The 6930-nt window shown below is 45.2% G+C and overlaps 1 pseudogene; it reads right to left on the bottom strand.

Annotated features, from left to right (window-relative positions):
* Positions 1–389: 389 nt before the first annotated feature.
* Positions 390–4127, bottom strand: LOC125523861 (annotated as a pseudogene).
* Between the last annotated feature and the right edge of the window lie 2803 nt (positions 4128–6930).

Raw genomic sequence — 6930 nt, 5'->3', positions numbered from 1 at the left:
ATAGAGTCTAATGCGTTTTTCGAGGCTAACTTTGACCAAACTTTAAAGCAATAATATATGACATGCAACTTACACGAAGCATACCTTCAAATTCGTATGACAAAGGAACTTCCAATAATATAATTTTTATAGTCTACATCTCATGTGCTATTAATTTTGTCAATAATCAAAGACTATCTTGAAAAATATATTAGACCTTATATAGATGGAAGGAGGGAGTATACTGTTTTGCCCTCTCCCTAACTTGTGCCAAAGTGAAGTATGAATGCTACAAGGGCACCTGCAGTCCCCGTGTCTCCCTCAAATACCCACAGTGCACGGCAAGAGAGTCTCACACTCCTAACAATCTCAATGTCCAGAGGCAGAAAGCTACCCAAAAAATCCTTCAATGCAATTTTGTACTCCCTTCGTAAAAAAATAAAATAAGAGTGTTTAGATCATTCACTAATGACCTAAACGTTTTTATATTTTTTTTACAGAGGGAGTGATCGAGTAACCAACTTACAGAAGTGATAATACTATGAATCATAATCCTTCAAATTTCCTATAAAATTCTTTCAAAACGATAAATATCACACATGTGGCAGATTCTTTAGAACTAAATGAAGCTGGGAGAAAATAAGTGCTTGACTGCCTACAGACTAAAAGGGCATTACGGCAATGGCCTTCTTTTCCTACTCTTGAACAGCGTAGATCGACATTCATCTCATTCTTCGACCAGTTCTAATAGCTGGGGAACTTGCATGACAAATAGCCTGCAGGCAAAAGACATGGTAGTCAGCGACAGATCAACACTGAGCTGAGGTGCGAGCAACAAATCATTAGTCTTTACAATAATAACGGATGAGCTGTTAAGCAGACATCAAGTAGTCCGCCCGCAAAAAAAAAGCACGCATCAAGTCCAAATGGATTCCGAAAAGGACGCCGATAACTGTCACACGTGTGGGCGTTAAGAAATCTGCCCACACGTTCTGTGTGGTGCCTAAGAAGACCAGCCCACACGTTTGTGTGTGGGCAAAACAACTAGCACACACGCCTTTTTTCCCCTCCCGGTCCCTCTTACACGCGTGCGTGTGGGCGAAATAGATAACGCCCACACGCCCGGTACGTCAGGCCTCGTACCTCTTGGTCCCGCACGCCCCACGTGACACTTTTACTGCGCGCCCCGCAGTTGCCATGGGCCGGACCCTCGTCCATGTTCGTTTAAGTGCAGTTGCCATGTCGCTGAACTACAGTTGCCATGTCAGACAACTACAGTTGCCATGTTTGTTCAACTGCAGTTGCCATCTCAGGTCAAAGTTTCAGATTGCCATTTTTTGAACAACTACAGCTGTTGCCATGTGTGGTCTGGTCTACTGCAGTTGCCATGATTTTAAAACTTTAGGAGTTGCCACCTACTAACACTAGGCAGTTGCCATGTAGCGCTACAAGAAAAGGCGTGGCAAAAAACATGCTCGGGTAAAAGAGAGAGTTGCCATGTGCTCACAAGCACGCTAGGGCAGTTGTCATTTAAAAAGAAAGAGTTGTCATCTGCTTACGTGCACGCTAGGCAATTTGCCATGTATCATGCAAAACATATGGCAACTGACATGTTCAGGTAAAAAAAGAGAGAGTTGCCATCTGCTTGCAATCACACTAGGGCAGTTGCCATGTACACTGCAAAACGCATGGCAACTGGCAGCTTGGGTGTGGGAGAGGAGGCGGACGTGTGGGCGAGATGGCAAACGCCCACACACCAGCCCTTGTGCGTGACTGAAAACTGGTGTGTGGGCGAACTGCTAAACGCCCACACACCGGCCCCTCCGTGTGGTAAAACGGATGTGTGGGCGACCTCTCTTACACACCACATACGCGAGTTGTCCTACGTGGCATACAAAATCAGCTAATTCGTGCCAAGATTCATGCAGAAGTTACTGGACGGTGATGGAGGCGTGTGGATGAGTTGGCTAACGCCCACACATGTAGGCGTTAACATTTCCGTCCGAAAATTATGTATGAAGTATATATATGCACGAAACTAAAATAATACTATATTCTCTTTTTTGCAAAGTAATACTACTGTATTCATTAGTATGCAATCAGAAAAAGGATCATAACCTGGGGCATTTGGCATAGAAAATGATAGGCATGAAATGCGAACAGCAAATCGCACATGTTTCGAGGCGAAATGAAAATACAATTCAGAAGTTTTTTTTCGCGAATAATTCACAAGCTTAGTATGTACAATGGCGAGCCTAATGTTTAGCAAGATCAACGTTGAGGCAATGTACAAACTTATCCAACTATTAAACTCATCTTTCTAAAAAAAACTATTAAACCCATCACCTAGTATCTATTTTCTCCATATTTACGGTCATATTTCTGTTAACAAGTATTATTGGAAAAATACTACTACTGCTAATTATCACCACATTATAATGACAACAACCACAATTACTGGAAAACAAATTTATGAACTAACCATAACAATCGGTTACTCAGTTGATTGAACAGCACTGCCAATTAATCTTGCTAGCATTAGCGAACAAATTTGTAAAGATTTGCGAGCATTAATCAGGAATGCTTAGACGAACTTACTTGGATCTTTGTTAGTCTTCACTGCAAGGCCATTGAAGTAACAACTGCCTCCCTTGGCCTTGAACTGCTGCCAGTACGCATTGATCGCGTAGCTTGCATGCGCGTCGACGGTGTTGGGCTCGTAGCACGCACCGCCGGGCTGGATGGCGGCGCACGTCCCCGTCCCTTGCCCGCAGGCGTAATTCAGGGCGAGGGCCACCGCCGTCTCGTTCAACGGCTTGCCGCCGGCGGCCAGGACGCACCACTCGAGCTTGCCGGTCTGGTCATCCGGCGGTGCGGGGCGGGTGAGGCGCGCGCCCCCCCCCTGCCGGTGAGGTCGATCTGGTACACCCACGTACCGTTCGGGTAGAACATCCCCCAGTGCCGCTCAGTGCCCGCCCCCGGCTTCAAGTCCTCGTTGTACAGCGCGAAGACGAAGGCCGGCATTTTGGACCTCGGTCGCGCCGGCGTGCCGAGTTTTTTGTGCATCCGACGGGCAAGGTGGCGGTTGTAGAGCGCGGCATTGCGCACGTTGGCGCCGGCCTGTCCCGGGTCGCCGGCGTTCGGCCAGCCCGTCTCCGAGATGGCCAGCTTCACGCCGCCGTACCCCAGCTTGTCCATCGCGGCTATGCAGGCGTCGAGCATTTGGTCGAGCAGGTTGGTGTAGGTGAGCCGCGTGGCCGGATCGACGTAGTGGCTGCTCGCGTTGCCCTCGAAGAGCGCGTAGTCCAGCGAGATGTCCTTCTGATTGGCCGCCCAAGGGAAGTACGGGTACGCGTCGACGAAGTAGTAGGAGCGAGTGTGGTTGAGGAAGTCGAGCAGCGGCCGCATGACGGAGCCGGCGATGTCCTCGCGGAACGCGCCGGCGGAGGGCGGGTAGGACGCCGCCAGCGCGTCCATGGCGAGCGGGGTCCCGAGCTTGACGCGGCCGAGACCGATCGCGTGGAGCGCGTGGCGGAGGTTCTTCATCGCCGACACGATCTTGCCCCACGTGGACGCCGCGAGGGCGGGGTAGGAGAGCAACTCGTTGCCGACGAGCAGGTACCTCACCCGCACCCGGGGGTGCTGCCTGAGGTTGTTGTCCACCCACTTGTGTGCGGCGGCGCGGGAGTCGGCCAGATAGGGGACGATGTCGTTCGGCACCATGACGGAGACCGGGATGCCCGTCCCGGCCAGGGCGTGCAGGATGCGCTGGTCGGCGTTGTAGAGCTTGACGGCGCCCGCGTTCGCCTTGCGGAGGAGCTTGACGGAGCGCGCCGCCGTGGGGAGGTCGTCGCCGAGGTTGCCGTAGTTGACGCCGATGGCGCGGGGCCGCCTGTACGCCGCCGCCGCGGCTGCATGCATGCAACAGAGGGTAGTTAGCCACGGTGGTCACTGGTCAGGAACTAATTAATCAAGTAAACATTAGATTGGTGCGCGGAGAGGGGAACGTGAGGGATCACCATGGCAGTGGCACGCGAAGGCGGCGAGGAGGAGGAGGGCGCAGAGGGAGGACGCCATTTCTGCGCGTGTGTTCTCTTGCGAATTGTTGAATCTATATTGATTTTGATCTGAGAGATGGAATGGAGAGTGTTTGTGATCATATAAAGGGGAGGGCTTTCAGGGAGAGGTTGGGTTAGATATTTATATTAAGCACACGAATGTACTTAAAACAGGGAAGGAAAATAGCGCTACGTAGCCTTCTTTTCAGGGGATGCCGCTACCTAACCATTTTTTCTCGGGGCTGCCGCTATGGGAAGTAACCTGGAAACCCTAAAACGGCGCAACAGAAGTATCCTTCCACATAGATGTCCTTGTGAGCCCGTTTATTGTTACTTAGATTTTTTTTTAAAACTATGATGATTTTTATAGCAAATTCGGAAACTATACACCCTAATGGAGAAAAATCAAAAGTATCAGCCCGTCGGCCTCCCCGAAGAGGGACTTTTCGGCCAACCGTTGGCCATTCGGCCAACAGTTGGCCAAAGAGTCCTTCTTCGGCCAACACCTGCTCTACTGTTTAAAAAAATTCATATCAAATAGGATTTTTAGTATTTTAATTTGATTCTTTTTGCATTAGATTAGAAATTTTATGAAGTTTCCATAGATATCATGTTTGACTAGATTTGAAAGTTTGAATTTAATTTTTTCATGAATTTGCTCAAATAACTAGATTGCCTATAATTTGAGTTAGGAGTATTTTTTTAAGATGATTCTTTTTGCTACTGGTTCTTTGTGAATTTGTTCATCAGTAGTAATTAATTGGCGAATTTTATAATTATTTAAAATTAGGTTTTTATGAAAACAGTTCTGTTTTAGTGTTTGTTAGGTTTTATGCTATTTCTTTTAATTTTAATTGCTTTAAATTTTTTCTTTAGATTTTGACTTATTCTTTTTGTTTCTGTTTAGTTATCAGTAGCTATTTTATTTGTAGTATTTTATTGTATTTTATTTCTTTTATCCTACTAGAAAACTTGTTTTGAGCTTCATAGGAGTTTATATTTAAAAGTGCCTTGTAAATCCTGTACAACCATTGCCGTTTTATACATGACAAAAAAAAAATACTTTCCCGCAATCTTTTTCCCTCCATTTTCTTTGCCGCCATTTTATTTCTCGCCATTCTCTCCCGCCACACTAAGGAGTGCTGCATCGACGGAGGATGACGATGATGCCTTCATGTGGAGTGTGAGAGAAGTCATAAGTGTGAAACACTCTCCGATGATGATGACGAAGCTGCAAACACTTATGACTTCTCTCAGACAGTGTTTCACACTCCACCAGCAGCACCGACGCGGGAGACACAGACCGTGTCAGACGATGTTATCTACGATCGTGGACATCATGAGGCTCGTTTTATAAGTTGAGAAGTGAAGATGGCGAGAAAGAAGATGGCGGGAGAGAATGGCGGGAAAGAAAATGAAGGGAGAGAATGGCGAGAAATAAAATGACGGGAGAAAATGGAGGGAGGGAATGACGTAAAAACCTAATTTTAAATAATCCTAAAATTCACCAATTAATTACTACTGATAAATAAAGTCACAAAGAACCAGTAGCAAAAAGAATACTCCTAGCTCAAATTATAGGCAATCTAGTGATTTGAGAAAATTCATGAAAATTCAAATTTAAACTTCCAAATCTAGCCAAACTTGATATCTACAGAAACTTCGTAAAATTTCTAATCTAATGCAAAAAGAATCAAATTAAAATACTAAAAATCCTATTTGATATGAATTTTCTAAAAAGTAGAGCAGTTGATGGCCGAAAAGTACTCTTTGACCAACCGTTGGCCGAAAAGTACTTTTTGGCCAACCGTTGGCCGAAAAGTCCTTTTTGGCCAACTGTTGGCCGAAAAGTCACTCTTTGGCCAACAGGAGACCGAAAAGTCCCTTTTCGGCCAACAAGAGGCCGACGGGGTGATACTTTTGATTTTTCTCCATTAGGGTGTATAGTTTTCGAATTTGCTATAAAAATCATCATAATTTTTTTTAAAAAATCTGTTACTTAGAGGCTGTATGATTGTTATCCTGAGAAAAATCTGCCTGGCCAGAGGAAAACCGGACACTAGCCTGAACCTTGCTTGGTTGGCAGCCTAAGCACTCTTATAGCTAGCGTGACCTAAGCACACAGGCACACAATTAGCCGGAGTCAGGCCATCAAAATCGGAGGCCTGAGCTTCAGGCACGCACATACAAATATATTTTAATGGTTGATCAGTGTGCTTTAGTGGTTCACTCATGGTGTATGCAGCTAGCAGTCATTGCACCTACCATTCTTTATTTTCTCAGGCTCAGGCACGAGCCAAACAACACTTGGTCGGAGCTGAAAAACAATACATAATACGTTTGCTGCAATTTACAAAGGGCGAGCAAAAACATGTTTCAGCTTACCTTTTCTTTTTTGAGAAATCTTGCCCACTTTATTGATTCGAAACCATGTTTATAGATACATGTCTCAGTTACCTGACATCATTCGGATCGATATGAGGGCGATTTAAACATGTTTTTTTCTGGGGACAGAAGGAGGGTCTCGCCTCAGGGTGGGCCCTTGCGTCGCTGCTATTGGGCTGGCCCAGTAGCTTCATTCATCGCCTGTTTGTTTGTCCTATCTTCTTCTTTGCTTATACCCTAAAAAAAATCTTCTTTGCTTCTCGTTTGTTCTTTTTTCTACTACATTTTTATATTTAAAAATATAGTATAACCGCATGTATTTCAAAAATTAACTTACAACTTTACTTTGCAGAAAATTCACCGCAAATTTTAAAAATGTTAGTACGGTGTATTTGTTTTGTAAAAACATTCATCACAATTTTTAAAAATAATTCTACCTTTCAAAAAAACATTTATAAAAAGTTCACATGTTTGAAAAAAGTGTTTGTGAATATTAAAAAGTTCAGAC

The sequence above is a fragment of the Triticum urartu genome, chromosome 7, assembly GCF_003073215.2.
Source record: "Triticum urartu cultivar G1812 chromosome 7, Tu2.1, whole genome shotgun sequence".
NCBI lineage: Eukaryota > Viridiplantae > Streptophyta > Magnoliopsida > Poales > Poaceae > Triticum > Triticum urartu.
The sequence above is the reverse complement of the archived record's forward strand: the minus strand, read 5'-3'. Positions and strand labels throughout refer to the sequence as shown.